This window comes from Corvus moneduloides, chromosome 2 (genome assembly GCF_009650955.1).
Source record: "Corvus moneduloides isolate bCorMon1 chromosome 2, bCorMon1.pri, whole genome shotgun sequence".
Classification (NCBI taxonomy): domain Eukaryota; kingdom Metazoa; phylum Chordata; class Aves; order Passeriformes; family Corvidae; genus Corvus; species Corvus moneduloides.
This window is the reverse complement of record NC_045477.1, coordinates 99,843,083-99,858,922: the sequence shown is the minus strand read 5'-3', so window position 1 is coordinate 99,858,922 and position 15,840 is coordinate 99,843,083. Positions and strand designations below refer to the sequence as shown.

Below are 15,840 nucleotides of genomic sequence, written 5' to 3'. Positions count from 1 at the left end.
AGGAAGGGTAGTAGAGGAACAGAGAGGAGCTACTTAAATTGATGAAGGGGAAGCAGCTGTCTTTAAGAACTAGAGTCACAGGGAAAAGATGAGTGAAGTTTAACATCACAGGGCTGTTACTGGAGCTGTATGACATTTGAATTTTGGAGGAGATAAAACAGGTGAAAAGAATTTATTTTTTATTAAAATTTTTTTGGTGTTTATTTCTATAAGAGCTTGTGAATGCAGATAATGTAACATTATTTAAGAATAAAACCCAAAAAAATCCCAGAAAATCAACACATTAATGGGCAGTAGGGCCACAGATACTAAAATGAATGGACAGAAGTACACTCTAGTAATCTTAGATCTGGGATGTCCAATGCAGGGGATTATTTAGGGAATAAGCTGAAGTAGATGAGAGAAAGGAAAGCAGGAAGCCTAAATAGCTCCTCAGTTGTCAGCGGCAGAGAAAAAATATTGTGCTAGGTGGTCTGAATTTTTTTATTTTTTTTTTCATGTTTGCTCACAGTGGTCACAAGGGTTTTATGATAAATTTGTTTGGATGAAAAAAAAATGCTTGAAACTAAATGCTGCTGAGAGAATATGGTAAGACATAGTTATCTTCCTTTTAACTGCCTAGGAAGATGCCAAGCCCACTTCTAGATGGTTCCTGTGGTGCTAACCTTTTGCAGTGGTCGAGGAGATAGGTTTTGTAGATTCAGAACTTCCCAATTGCCACAGAAGACTGACATTCATTACAGACTTTTGGGAGGCTTTCACGGGCATCGTGGCTACTCTGTAAGGGAACCTTAGCCTAAAACCTTTCAGTTTAACTCACACTCTTTACTGATTCACAAAACCAAATAATGAGCAACTGATACTGCTTTTGGCCAAAATAGCCATTGCCTTTTGTAGTGAAACACTGTCTTTTGATTAAGAAACATACTGTATTCCAGACACTAGACAAACTCATCTTAGATTCACAGGTTGCAGCCCACCTCATAATATAAATCCTTCTGTTCCCAAGCAAGTTCACAGGGAGCAAGTTGGACAAAGAAAGTTGTTTTTATGTTAATGTATTGGAAGTTAAGTGAGCGTGCAGTTTGAAGTGATTCAATTGCAGTAGTATAGAAAGGCACCATCAGCCAAAATCACTGTATGCACTTGGAGGCTTTCTAAATGCAAAGAAAAATGCATTGGAAGTCAGAGTGAAAGGCTAAAACCTTGCACATACAGCTAACTAGGTAACAGGCATCAGGCCAGAGTAATTTAATAATTTTGATCATATGTTCATGCCAGACTGTGCTAGACTTCACCCCTCCGAAACTGCTTATAAGATACTAATTTATTGGTTTGGGGCTTTTGACGGTGTTTTTGCTTGTTCACTAGAGAGTCAGTTTTGTTTTGTTTTGTTTCTGCTAAGTACCAGGAGCTGCTACCTCTGTCCTATAGTGAATTGTGATGACAATTCACACTACTGACAATTAGATGCCTACTTTTCAAATGTGAGTATTGGGATCTGAACAAAATTCTGGTTAATGATGAACATCCTTTCCTGGAAGGGAATATAGAACAAACAGTTGTGAATTCCTACAGCAGTGTAGCTGCTTAAGGATAGGTTTTCCCTTGTATTCCTTTTAGCATCACTTGACAGCACGGACTTCAGCAACACAAAATTCTAAACAAGTGTTCTTTGCTCTATGTGATATTGGTTGAATCAGTGTTGTTGGCATCTTACTATTGATTAAAATTATTTTGTAAGTGGAGGACAGTTGTTTGAAACTAAATACACAAATGTTATGTGTGGTAGGAAAAAAAAAAGGGGGTTTGCAGCATTTGAATTCATGGCATATTCCTTCATGTGGAAGAAATATCCCTAGAAATGTGACCGAGTATGGGTGGCTGAAGCATATGCCTTTGTAAAAATAAACTGTTACAAAGGTCTCAGACCAGCACTCACCCTCTTGGTTTACAGAGACTTCTGCAACGATCCTAGGATATTTATGCTCAGGTTGCTTCTTTGTTTGGACTGAGTCCATCCAAGAGACTATTGAGTCTTTAGGATGAAGATGATAGCTGTGTGTACCCACTGTTTAATATAACTTTGTTCAATAAATTTGAAATCTGTTGTCAACAAAGCATATCTGAATGGGAAATCGATGTCATGGGTTGATGTGAAGTACTCAGAAATCTGAGAGCCATCACAAACTTGGGATCATCTTTCTTAATCCATGTTTGGGAGCTCCTGTACATCATAAACCACAGAGTACCGTCAAGAGCCAACCTTACCTCCCTTTCACTGACTTAAAAAGAAGCAGGCTGTTGAGACTGCTGATGTTTTCTTTGTATCACTACGTCAATTTCCTTATTTCTGCCTTCTTTCTATATTCTTCTTCCCCACACAGCCTAAGTTTTGTTATGACATTACTGTTGCACGCAATATCTGCATATTTTCCCCATGTGATCATTTGAGTCTATTGAGGTCTGGGGTTTACTTCCAAGTTTTTATGAAAGACAATAAATATATTTTGAAAAAAATAAATAAGAATTTTACTTGTGGGACACAGAACTGCAATTCTATCCCTCACAATTTTATTTTGCTCTCTCCTTTGGGATGTTTCAAGATATTAACAATCTACCTGGGTTCCATATATAGTAAAAGACTAAGATCTATAGTGTCCACTGAACAGTGAGATTATCTACCTGCTTTAAACCAGAGCTAGTTTTGGTGATGACACTATTCACTGAGTGCACTGCTACCTCATTGCAGAAAGACTAATGGTGCATATGGGTCTTCTTGTGTATTTTGGTAGAGGTTTGTGTAATACTATTGTTTTCTAACTTTCACATGTCTTTTATTCACCAGTAAGTTATTACTAGGTTGCTGTAGACAAAATCCTCACTCCTGATTTGAAAAGGACAGTTTTAAAATTGTGCTTCTTTCCATACCTGTGTTGTTTTGTGCTTAACTTGCTTAAAAGAGAAGGAAGTGCAAGATAAAAGGCTTGAATTATGTAAGAACAAACCTGAAAGCATGCTGAGAGATGCAAAGAAAGAGCAGAAAACTAAACCAGATTGTCACTTAAGAAAAGGCTACTTTAGAACTTTGAAGTCTCCATGGCAAACCATAGGGTGTAGTTAGTACATTGCAGTGGTCTGTGACTGCTGTTCTCATAGGAAGCTGGGAAAAGGAGAGATGTGTAAAACTAGCAGCTGCTGTTTTTAGTAGGGACTAAATAAGTATAACTGAGGGGGAAATAAGGCTCATTTCAGTATTAGCATGAGCATTTTTCATCAAAGTCTTCTTAGAGTTATGTTCAGATATCATCACTATGCACGTGTCTCTGCTGGGAGATGGAAGAGATCCTACAGTGTCCTGTGTGGAAGCCTGAGACAAGATCAATGTTAATGAGGTTGTGGGAAAAAGGAGTTGACTGAGACTGCTGTAATGCAGCTTGCAGAGGCATTTTGCTTCTGACTTTATCCCTTCATGCTAAATGAACTTTACCACAAAACCAGCGTTCCAAGGTTGGTGTCAAGCTGGTGGCCAAAGGAAGTGCTGGAAGCTGGACAGCCCCTAACTCCAGGTCTTGTTCTCCCCTGCCCTGGTTTGCACACCGGCTGCACACAGATGGCAGCAATCCCACTGGTGCTCCCATCAGTGAAAGCAGATGGCAATGGGCAGCTCTGCCTGCTCCCAGCCTGATGGACCTGCTGTCCACTTCACTGAAGCTCTCTGCCATAATTCCTCTTTTTGCCTTTCACCTGCATAAAGTCTGTTTGCTCGTTTATCATGGATGTGTATTTTATCTTGCAGAACAGGAAAATGACTGCATGCACTCCTGCAGTTCATGCAATTTGGGACATGGCTTTGCCAGCTGCACCAGCCAGTGCTCACTGGCAAAATGCCAGTGACAGGCAGGTAGCCAGTTGTTTGCTGAATTTGGTCAAGGTGGTCTTGACCAGTTTTGTAACTTTGTTTCAAAGTCTTAATAAAATAGGCTCAGTTTGACAGCCTTGTATGAGAGGCAGCAACCCCTGGAGTTATGTTGACCAAGTGTGTAGGTGAAGATCTGGGAAAGCAGCAGTGGAAGCTGGAAAGGATGCTTGCACAGTCCTTTTTACTGGTATTTCCATATTCACAGTGTCTTTTTAAAAATAAACATCTTACCCTGTTTTATTGTGTCTCAATATTGGAGTTACGTTGTGTTTGGACTATATATACCTTTTAAAATATTCTGTAGCTATGCTACGTTTGTGTGATTGGAGTGATCCAAATTGCATAGAGTATACAAGATGTGCACAAAAATAATGAAAAAAGCCCACAATATAAACAGAGTAACTTAAGTTCAAGTCCAGAATATTAAGGTGAAATATTGGCATAAAACTTAAGTGCAAGAGCCTGAGCAGGCATGAGTAAAAGCTTCAATCCTGTGATTATGCCCACCTGATCCACAAGGTCTTTTAGCTTCTCAGTCAGTGGATGCCAAAAGCTGGACCCAGCTACTCTATGCACCAAAATGAATCATGGCTCATGAACCTGTTTGGATATCTGAAGCTGGCTAGATGCAAGACTAGTCTTAGAGAAACATTTAGTAGTCCTGGATTTGATATTCTCATGTGGGTCTATTTCAAAATGAATCAGTATTGCATTGGGTATATAATTCATGCTAGGTGCTTCATGCATTATATTTTTGAGGTTTTTTATTGTATGCTTTAGAAATTGGGTTTCCTAGGCAACTGCAGCCACCTTGTGGATTCTTTAAAAGAAAATTACGATTTTTATTATAAAAAAGTAGTTAGGACAATTTTGATAGTTACAAACTATTCTGTTGTTGGTTAATAACTTTCAGTCAACAGTTTTTACTTGTTAGAAATTAGTTATTCTTAGTAAATATAAGTAGTTAATTATTGTTAGTAAATGTAAGCAGTAGTACTACTTCTACTACTAGGATGGTTGAATATATGATTTCCACTATAAAGTTACAATTTTTCATCAAAAGGTTATTGAAACTGGTGAAGTTTAGCTGTGAAGGAGGAGAAAAATATTTCAGTCATGTTGTAAGTCTTTCTTGTAATTGTGATTCTTCAATAGCTTCCTCACTTCTTAACAATAGATTTCTGGGACAGAGCACACTGAAGATGGGGTGAGTTGACCTTGTTTGCTTGCTGGACATCTACCCAGCTGCTCTCTCCCTTGCCTTTTTCAAGAGGAAATGAAGAAAATAAGACAAATCTAGTGGGTCCAGATAAGGACAGGGATATCAGTTACCATCATGGGTCAAAACAGATCAGTAGCCTACCCCACTGATAGCATCTTGCCATGTAAATCCAGTAAAGAAGGCAGATGAGGCAAAGCAGGATATAGTCTTTCCAGCATTAGCCTGCTTGCCAGGCCTGCTCTGTTGCAACATTTAATTCTGTGCTAAGAACAATCCCAGCATGTGTGAAACTACTTGGCCTGGCTAATGGAGCGTCATCCAGTGGCTCAGGCTGTGCAGCCAGAACAGGTTTCTCATGGTGAGAGACTCCCAGAGCTGTCAGACCTCTGGACACCTGCAGTCAAGATAATTAGAAGCTTCACGATGTCTGGCACTGGTACAGGTTTAAGTAGTGGGGATGTCCAAAGTGTCTCCAAATGCTACTCCAACTTTGGACATGTTGGTACTCAAGGCTTCCAGCCACCTACTGGGAAGTCAGGCAAGATTTCATTTCAGTTCTTTGAAAGCTGAATCCAAGGTGGTTCATTAAATCAGGTTAGATTCAGCTGATGGCTCTTTCTAGTCTGACTCTTGTTTTGCCAGAGTTTCTGAGTGACTCCATTTCTGATCATAAAAGTGAGTGTTCCTAAAGCTACTCTGAAGTGGCTGCCAAAAGGGAGTAGTGGAGGCAAAAATAGTTTGAAGAAGTAATTTGAAATTACAATAAAGCGTGTTCCAAGAGGTGTTGGACAAGGTGATATATGGTCATGTATGTTATTCCCTTGTGTCATTGCTTCTCTCAAGGTTGCACAACAGTAATGGCCTGTTATCATATGGCACTGTAGTAATGGAGAACTGAGTCTTGGTAAGGCCAGAAAGACACAAAGCAATTAATCACCAACTCAAATAGACTGCTACAGTAGGGATACACCAGGGTAAGGTGTTCAGGCTTTAAAAAAAAAAAAAAAAAAAAAATTGCAGTGTATTGTAAATGGAAAAAAAACCCCAACCCTGACATTTTTTTCTTCATTCATTCCTTTTATGATTATCCTGCAATATTGCGTTGTAAACCATGTATATTTTTATCTTTCTCTTCATTTTACTTCTGTATCTCCTGCTCTAATTAATTTAGATGTTTATTAATTTTAAAAACACTTGTGGTCCAGAGGCCTTTCTGTAACTGCAAAACTACATTTTTTTAAATCAAAAGAACACTTTTCCTACCTTTCACTCATGAGCTCATCAGCCATAACTGCTACATATTGTATACAACTCCCCTAGAGGACCATTTTACAGATTTTTGGATGTCCAAGTTCTTAATCTCAGCTGGCATGTTAAAAAGTTCTTAATTATATTATTATAATTATATATTAAAAATAAAAACAACCTTTAATAGATTTTTTTTATGCATTATTGTACTTTATAAAGCCTTTTATTGGTTTTGCTTCCTGAATTCTCTTTGACTGAACAAAAGAATTTCTTTTTCCTTCTATTGGCATTAATTCAGCTAATTCATGAAATATAAATAAGGCTTACACATGTTCCTCGAGTCTTGGTTACAAGGAAGAGCTCAAGATGCAATATGATGGCTTGGAGGGCATATTTGTAAGTTGTTTTCACAATAGAAAGAGAGCTTATGTATCAAACTGACAATATATAAAGGACAATATTCCACGGAAATGCCCTTTTCTTAAGACTTCTTGAATTTCAGTAAGAACTTTAATTAAAAAAAAAAAAATTGGTGATTTTTGATACATTTGTGCGCTATACCCAATGATTTTTAAAAAAGGTTGAATAGTTAGCCGTACAATCATGCCTATAACCATATCCTGCTGAGTCAACCAGATATCTTTTACATTAAATTAACTAAATTTGAACTATGTCATAAAAGCATCATTATAAGTTGAAAAATTTTGTGGGGGATTCTTCTTAATCAGTACTTTCTTCTGATAGATCGGTGGTGTGAGATGTGAGGGGCTTAACAAATATACAAACTTTCATTAATACTGAGAGAGTTTTCTGGTACAATTTGACCTTCAAGAAAGATTTTTATAAACACAGTGCCAAGAAGCCAGCAGTGTTAGGAAGAACATTTGAAGAATAGTGTGAGATTGTAATTGTAAACAATATTGCAATCTGCTTCACGAACAATCTATCATTTGTCTGTATGTTTTTGTTCCCAGTGTTTAATGCTGTGGGAGTGTTTTGTGTTGCTTTGTTCATTGTACTTTAATACTATGCCAAGTTTTCTGTCTTAGTACTAGTGAAGTGTTTCTAATGACTTATCATGGTTTTAATTATGGTGTTATTATCTTTTGTTCAGGAGGTTTTGGAGTTTTGGGCCCAGCACTGGATACTTGGGGCTTTATTTTTCTCTCCAGAGCACTATGGTCAGGACCATAAACATATTGTCAGTTAAGTGGAAGAACTCAAAACAGTCTGCTGAGGCAGGACATGTGCTAGCACAATGTGTTTGAAATAACTTTTTTTTTTTAAGGGGAGGAGGCAGGAGGAGTATATCCCTCCCATCTTTGCATTGCATGACTTTAAAGGGAGGCTCATCAAGTGCTCTGAGGAGGAATCTCTAGATGCTACTCAGTGGAGAGATCATTTAAGGTTCAGAAAATGCTTTGAAAATCACTGGAGACAGGTAAGTATCAGGTGAAGAATGAGTGCCTGCAATGTTTTTGCTTTCTCTTAGACTTAGGCCCCAGCTGGAGCTAAATGGGCTAAATAGCTCAGTACAGTGACAGTGTTTTGAGGAAATCCGTGTTTCCCCAAAAGAAGTAAGGACAATTATGAGAAGGTGGGGGGATAATGATTCTTCTCATTTGTTAAAGCATACTTTGTCTTGTGTGGGTTGTTCAGAATACAAATTTTTGATGAAATGATCCACTGAAGTTGTTCTTCAATAGAATTTTTTCAGAAACATTATTAAAATAATCCCTGCAACTCCACCTCAGAACACTTAACTCTGTGCTTCTGCTGCATGTGTAACTCATATGTAAAAGGCTTGTGTAAGTATTTCAGTTGTGGAAGATGACAAAGGTACAGTGAAATGACTTGTCTGAAGTCATGCAAGAGGTTTGTAGCACTGTGAAGGAATTAGGGAATTTAGGGTGTATCTAGGCTAGTTGGAACTCTGCTATGCTTGTGCTGCATGTTGCTGGTAGCATGTAATTCAGATGCTGGCTAAAGCAAGCTTCTGGGAATGAGTCCTGATGAATAAAACAAAGGTGGCCAATTTAGTCTCAGGCAAAACAGGAACTGCAATCAATAGAATTAGACCTTTAGATGATGTTTCCTGAAAGAATAAGCAGTGTGGAAAATAACATTCCCAATCCTGGACTTAATTTAAAGAGGAGCTTTCAAACAAACAGGATCTCTTTTAGAAGCATCCAAGTGGCAATTTCTAAGATACTGTCCAGAAGAGCTGATCTTAGAGGATGCATTCAAATGTACAGGAATGCAAAAATGTTCAAACTTGCTTTTTGTGCTGGACTTGAGACAAGTCTTCTGCTCAAAATTTTAGGTGTATAATCCTTCCTCCAGAGGTACATGCTTTTTGGGTGTAAGGCAAATATCAGCGTGGGAGCAAAGTAGTTTTCTATAAAACTGTCAGTGGAGAGGAAAATGTGTGTAATATACAAAAACTGCTTTAATTCCTGCCCACTGAAATGTGGCTGAAGATGAGACATGAATCAGTTTGGACCTCAGGTGTACTTGTGTCACTTCAGATTCTTACTTTTGCTGTAGAATTGATCAATGGAAAACAGCATGACAATAATAAGGGTCTCGGTCAGACTGTGGAGTCAAATGTTGATCCTTATTTATCATTGTTAAATAACAGAATGGAAGCAGTGAAGCACAAATTCCCAGCATATAACTTTTATTTTGACAGTTGAAAAGAAAGATGCATGTGCCATTAGAAATTTATGCTGCAGTCCCTAGAAATTTGACTTTTTTTTGTGAAAAACAGAAAAGGGAAAAAAATAAAAGATGACTCTGGCTTGGAATCCCAGGTGTTGTGACCATACAATCAAAATTATGATATCTGTAATTGCAAAACTGGGACTGATACAGCAGTGAGGTGACCTTAAGTCATCTTTTTGTCTCAGTACTCTCTACCTTTGTCTCACCTGGGTGCTCCTACATACCTTTGGATATAGCTGTCTTCACAAACACTTTGACTGTGGGAAAAGATTGGGTAGAAAGGAACAAAGGTTGAATATGGCATGGCCTGTCAAGCTATTGATGTTGTGCTTAAGTGAATATTCTAGTGTTGTAACATTCCCACAGTCCTGCTCTTTTAATTTTTTTTTAGTTTAACGACCTGGCCTCAATAAGTTGTCATTCCCATATAGGCAATGGACTTGAGTTTATTCCTGAGGGCAAGGATTATTGTACACTCAGGTTTTATCCCACTGCATGGTAAAGATGTGGCAGAGGTACTTGCCCAGACCTAAGTGCCATGACATGCTTCTATATTCTGCAGTTCTGACGTAGTCTATTTGTTTTGATAATTTAATCATTCCTTAATACTGGAATCTTGTCGATTGCCTATGATTAAGAAAGGAAGGCGCAATGGCAGCTGTGGAAGAGAAGCACAGACAGTAAGACCCTTGTTCATTCGTTGGGTTCTTTCTCCAGAGCTGTTGTGAGAAAGTTTTTCTTGGGAGTTTTGGATGATTGAACAATAGAAACAAATGTCAGGGGAGGGAGGGAGGAGGGCGAGGAGTGCGTTACACTGTGTACTGTTAAATCACAGTGGAAACTCTCAGGAAGGAGGATTTTTAAGTTGTTCCCTTCAAATCTCTTTTTAGTTTCCCTGTGAAAGTGCTGTGCTGTTTCCTTACTAATCAGGCTAGGTTATATCCCAGGTCATCAACTTTACATAAGCTTTTCTTTGTCACAAACATTCACGTGTCCCAAGTTCTTCTGGCTAGCTAAATGTTTAATCAACTGTGCTTCATCAATTTAATGATATTTAGGTTTTGCTATTACAGTTTTGCAACCATTTTACCAAAATGTCCTGGACTAAACTTAAGACCCAGACCATGTGTCAGCATCCAAAAAGTAGTCAGTCTTTTTACCCCATTTTCCTACTATGCAAGGTCAATTTCTGTTTCTCTGTTAAGACAAAACAAGTTTATACTATTTGGATGGAAAGTAAGCATTTTTTCATGTAATTAATTTGTTTCCAATATTCTCCTCTGTTTGCTCAGAGGTCAAAAGAGGGCTATGAAGAGCTGTGCCTTTAAAGTGGCTTTTATTAGAGCTAATTAGGATATGTTATTGTCTTGTGCAGAGGCTTTTGAGTTCAAGTCAGCTGTAATCCAGGCACTGCATGAATTCAATTCTGCATCAATTCTGTCAGGTTTGCTGTCTCAGAGTAACTATGGGCACATTAAAAATTACAGTAAATACTCTTTCCTGTTGCATGTAGTTTTCTTTTAAACACCTATTCAAGACATTATAAAATTCAGGTTAAACTGTCCATGTGTATTTTCCCACCCTTTTTCCTTTCATTTTCCCTGTGTGTGTGACAAGTGAATACCACTTCCATGATTTTTATTCCATAGGTACACTAGGATTCTTTCAGTCTTTGCTAGAAGCCAGAAGGGAGTGTTTCACTCCCAAACGAAGTGCTTGGGCTCATAGTTTCAAAAGAGCAAAAACTGATTTAGAGATGCTTCCCGTAAGCTTGCCTGCCACCATTTTCCATGGCAATTCATTAGCTGCTAGGAAAATGTAAATGGGCCCTTTGGAGCTATCGTTTTGACAGCCTTATGTTGGGATTTTGTCTTAAAAGTGGTACACGATGCAAAGTTATCTTACATGGATGTGGTTTGGCATATTTTAAGGCTTTGTGTTTGCTTTCTGTCTTAATAATGCTTCTAGAAAAATACCAGAGAAAAAGGCCATTTGTCACATCTTTGGCAAACACTTCCCTCCATTTTCTTTGTCTTAGATAGCAAGCTGAAATGCTTGTTTTTGTTATTTTGGCTTGTTATGTTCACTCACTGTTATTTAATAAAGTCATATCTAGATGAGTAATTTGTATGTAACTGGATTTTTAAGCTCATAAAAGAATATTTTTGGTAGTTGTAAAACTGTGAACCAATAATACAGTACATGTATGTTTTACAGCTGTGTAAACAGAAGAAGTCTTACTTTGAAGTAAGACTGTTTCTGCAAGAGTGTTTTTAACGAAGGAAAGAAGTGAGGTTTTGGGTTCCTTTTTTCCCTAAATCAAGGCTCTCTTACCTGTTCTATTGCTTTATCTTTCTGTGATGGCACTTCTCAAAGGAAACGTGACTATGTGTGTATTTCAGTCACTTTAAAGAGTCAGTTCATCTCCTGGTCTCTTTTTTATTTCTCTGATAGATTTCTAATGCAGGTATAATTGTGTTAGCAGTGTTCTTTGTGCTACAGCTCAGTTTGCAATTCACAGCAGAGTCAAAGCCAAAATGTATTTCTCTTCTTCTTCTGGTACAATTGAACAACAACAAAAAAAAGTATCTCGTTAATGAAAAGTGTTAGAACTGTATGTCGCAGTGTGACTGCAGAATGCTGTGAAACTGTCACTGGGGCAGTCCATGGGTCATGCCAGATATCTTTGTTTTGTTTTATTTTTTAATTCTCTTTCTTTTTTGAGTACTATTGACTTTGCCGTATCTTTTTTTTTTTTTTTTTAACAAGATTCAGGCACTGGACTCTTTCAAGCTAAGCCAGGAAACTAGTTCCCAACGGGAATATTTGTATTCTGTTTAAATCTACTCACCCAGAACACAGTAAGCGGGTCACTTCTAAGCCAGTATTTCTTTCAGAGTGCTGTAAAGTTCATAGTAGGCTCATACTAATGCTTCAACATTGTCTGAAAAAGAAACAAACAAACCCAAAATAATAAAAAATCCACAAACACATACAAATGCATAATATATTTTTAAATGCATGAGCAGTTGTTAGATAAGGGAGAAGTATTGAAGCGTGCCATTCTCAAACAGCTCCATTTTAATTGGAGTCATACCTTGTTGCTGAAGTTGTATTTAAGAAGAAATCGCTCACCTTGGTTGCTTAGCTGATGTGTTTCCTTCCTGCCAAGTACTTCTGCAATACCTGAATCATAAGCTGTTATTTCAGTATGACCTTCCCTTTCATATTTGATCTTATCAGGAGAAAATTTTGTTAATTTGGAGGATATCCCAAAGTGAGAGAAAAACAGAGCACTGATTTTTATTTTTGTTCCTCACCTTTTCTACTCTTTTACTCTTGCCCTTCACTGTTGCTGTTCGCTGTCCGCAGGAAGATTTAGTAGGGTTAAATGATATTCCTGGACTTTGAAGTACTCTGAGGGTTTTTCTTCTTCATTTCCAGGATAACCTTTCAGACCCTTAGGAGTGGCAGTCAGTCATGAGGAGTGCAGGTGATGGTGCTGCACCAGGCAAGGGAAGGGAGGTGGGCACCAGGCCGCCCAGTGGGCGCAGGGTGTACCAGGGATGCTGGCACCACTTTAGGAGTGAGGCCTGGAACAGTGTGAGTGGGGCAAGTTTGGCTTCTGGGGATGGGTGGAGAGCAGTGATGCTGCAGCAGGTGCCAAGGCAGCTGCTAATGCTGCGGGAAGCTAAAGCCCCTGGCATCCATACGTAGTCAGATATAAAGCATTTGAATGAGAGTCATAAAAAATATGAGCCCTGAGAGGCCTGAATTTACTTCTACATGCATCTGGGTATTTGTTCCGTGGAATTCAGAATTGGTTAGGCATGGGTATAATTCCAGTTCTTCCCTCCATTGATTTGTACCATTGTCATGGTTTTTGCTTGGTCCAGCTGAACAAAAAGCCAAGTCTTGACATTTACACCCTACCTTTTTCTTTGTATAAATCTAGAGTAAGTGAAATTAGAAGCCTACAGGGAAGTGAATTGAAGGATACAGTTACATTATACCATGGTCTCCTGAGGATTGAGATAATTGGGGAACTTTTCCCCAAGAACTGAGGATTTTAGTGTTTATTTCTGTGCTGCTGTAAGGAGTGTTCCCTGGGGGCCCTTGAAGGCAGTCATCTGTATATGTGACCTGCCTCCTGGAATTTTGCTTAAGGATACTATGTAGCACGTGTCATGGAAAATTTTCAGTGCACCTCCAGTTAACAGCACCTTGCAGAGGACACTTGGCAGAAGAAAGAACAGACTTTGTGTTTCCTGCAGCATCCAGTTACTTGGTGTGTCAGGGTAGCATTGGTGGTGATGATAGTGAAAAGAAACAACTCATAGTCTTTCCTTTTGGGGTTGTTGCAGTACAGGCTATAGTGTCTTTTGCACCAGGGAACTGGGGATATGTAAGAGTAGCAGTGTAAGAGTGATATGATTACTGGGTACCAAGTGATCGTATTATTACTGGGCACTGATGTGAAGTAGAAAGCAGTCTCAAGAGCACTCTAAAAGTAAATATAAAGCAGGTCATTCTAGGAATATTTTAATATGGTAATACCACTGGGTTTTCTCCTGCTGGTGCTGTTTTGGAGAGGGGGATCAAAGAGACTGTTTCTCAGCATCCTAGATGTTTTGAACAGAATTTACCTGCTGTGAAGCCAAATATTCAATATATACTGTAATGATCCTTTAATTTGAGTGTGATGACTGTGTAATGCTGACAGTAGCTTAAGTAGGTAACCCAAAGGAGCCTCTGTAAAGATTTCATCATGATTAACTCATTTGTCATTAACTGTGGTATAGAATTAATGTGGATTGAGAATTACATTGCAATTTACCAAAATACAAGAAGGAAAATAGCTAGTAAGCCATCTGACAAGGAATATCTATCAGTGCATGAGAATTAAAATCAGCACAGCAAATTACATGACTTGTTATAGCTGCTGACCTAACGTTCCTTCAAGCGTCTCCGAAGCATGATAATTCCAGTGCAAACAAAAGTGTGTGTGGTTCTGCATAATGCATAATTTTAAATCACCCCTCCCACATTTTAAAAATACTTGAATAGTTAACTCGCTGGCGGCAGAGTTTTGAACGCTGTTTGCCATGGCAGCTGTTTGGCAACTGGCTCTGTAGCAGGGGTGAAACAGCCAGCTTCTGGCAGGCTGGCAGCAGGTCCTGGCAAAGAAAATGAGCTAAAAAGGGGCAATGACCATGTCAACTCAGATGATCCCATGTGCTACACCCTCATAGCTGTGCAGTAGTAACACTTGGTGTCTGCCGAGTGAAGAAGTGGAAAATGCAGGTTAAATTTTTAGAAACAAGCAGAGGCCCAAAGTTGATTTGATTTTGGACATGTAGCAGTTGGAAGCAGCTGGTCTGCTGTGTTTTATGCTTGTTATGTTCAGTTTAGTTTCACTGTTTTGCTCTTTGGGCTTGGTTATATCTAGCACACTTCTATGTCTGCACACAGACACCCAGCACGTCAGGGTAAAAGACTGCTCTCTCATCCGCACTTGCAGTCTTCCATACACTGTGGCTTTGATCACTTCTTGAGGCCCCATTTGAAATAGCTATGATTACCAGTGTTTGATAATAATCAGTTTTTGTGATGCTGAAGTATATTTTTCTCATTCTTCTGCCACTTTGTGTTTGCTCTTTTTGACTATCCTTTCACTGAAAGTAGAAGGATTATTTTATAAACTTGAACATACTTTCGGAGGCCCATGTATGTGGGGACATCATTACCAGGCAAAAATAAAACCTTAATGGGTGTGCAAACAGACTGCAAGCTTAAGCATCTGATGGGATACAGTGTGAAAAAAAGGCCTCAGGCAGCTTGCAGAAGGGATATGTGCGTGCTCCCAAATTTCAGTTAAACCCTGTCTCCAATTTTGCAGTGATTTTCATTTGAATGTGTGATTTCACTTGAGTCTGAAAGTGATACAAATCTGAAAATAGGCATGCCATCTTCTAGTTTGAACAGACTTGAATGTTTTGTGTAAGAAAATGCTGAAGGGTTTCACACACCAATTATCCTATTCAGGAAATGAGGAAGAGTAGGGAAAGTCAGCAGGCCGGAGATATTTTCTAAGAGCACAAAGTGACTACCGAAGTTTTTAATTTCCTTGATAGACATGAAAGCAAAAAAGCTGGGCTTGGGATACTTCAGCAAAAGTGATCACTAGATTTTAAAAAGGAGAGAAACCCAAGCCACGTTAATGTGAAGATATGTCCATTTTGCAGCCATCCCACAGAAAAGGCTCTTTTTCCTGAGAAAAGATCTTTTGACTGTCTTGCTTGTACCCTAAATGGGAGGAGGGGTGATAGTGGTAGGCTGTATTGAACTGTAATGAAAAGGAAGAACTTGATTGTCAGACAGTTTTTTCTAAATTCTATTTGTATATTGGTCTTGGCATAATTTCCTCTTGTTCCATTGAATGAAGAACAAAAGTATTATTCGGGCAAATAGAATTTCCTTTTCAGTCTGTCTTGATCCTCCACCTTTTTCACAATGGAAATTTTTCACTGATGGAAAGCAGTGCCACAGAAAGGGACCTGGGAGTCCTGGTCAATGGCAAGTTGAACATGAGTGAGCAGTGCCCTGGCAGCCAGGAGGGCCAAGTGTGTCCTGGGGGGCATCAGGCACAGCATCACCAGCCGGGCAAGGGAGGGGATTGTCCCACTCTGCTCTGCACTGGGGCGGCCTCACCTCGAGTGCTGGG

The 15,840-nt window shown here is 38.9% G+C and overlaps 1 protein-coding gene across 3 annotated transcripts in view; it reads left to right on the top strand.

Annotated features, from left to right (window-relative positions):
• MYO16 (myosin XVI) overlaps positions 1 to 15,840 on the top strand; it is a 377,180-nt gene that overhangs the window by 42,647 nt on the left and 318,693 nt on the right. The window contains exon 1 of one of the 3 annotated variants that reach the window (XM_032100573.1): positions 7,751 to 7,833. The exons of the other annotated variants lie outside the window; for them this stretch is intronic. The gene's annotated coding sequence lies outside the window, so the exon portion shown is untranslated. Of the gene's footprint in view, positions 1 to 7,750; positions 7,834 to 15,840 lie in introns of those variants that run through there. 3 annotated transcript variants of the gene reach the window in all.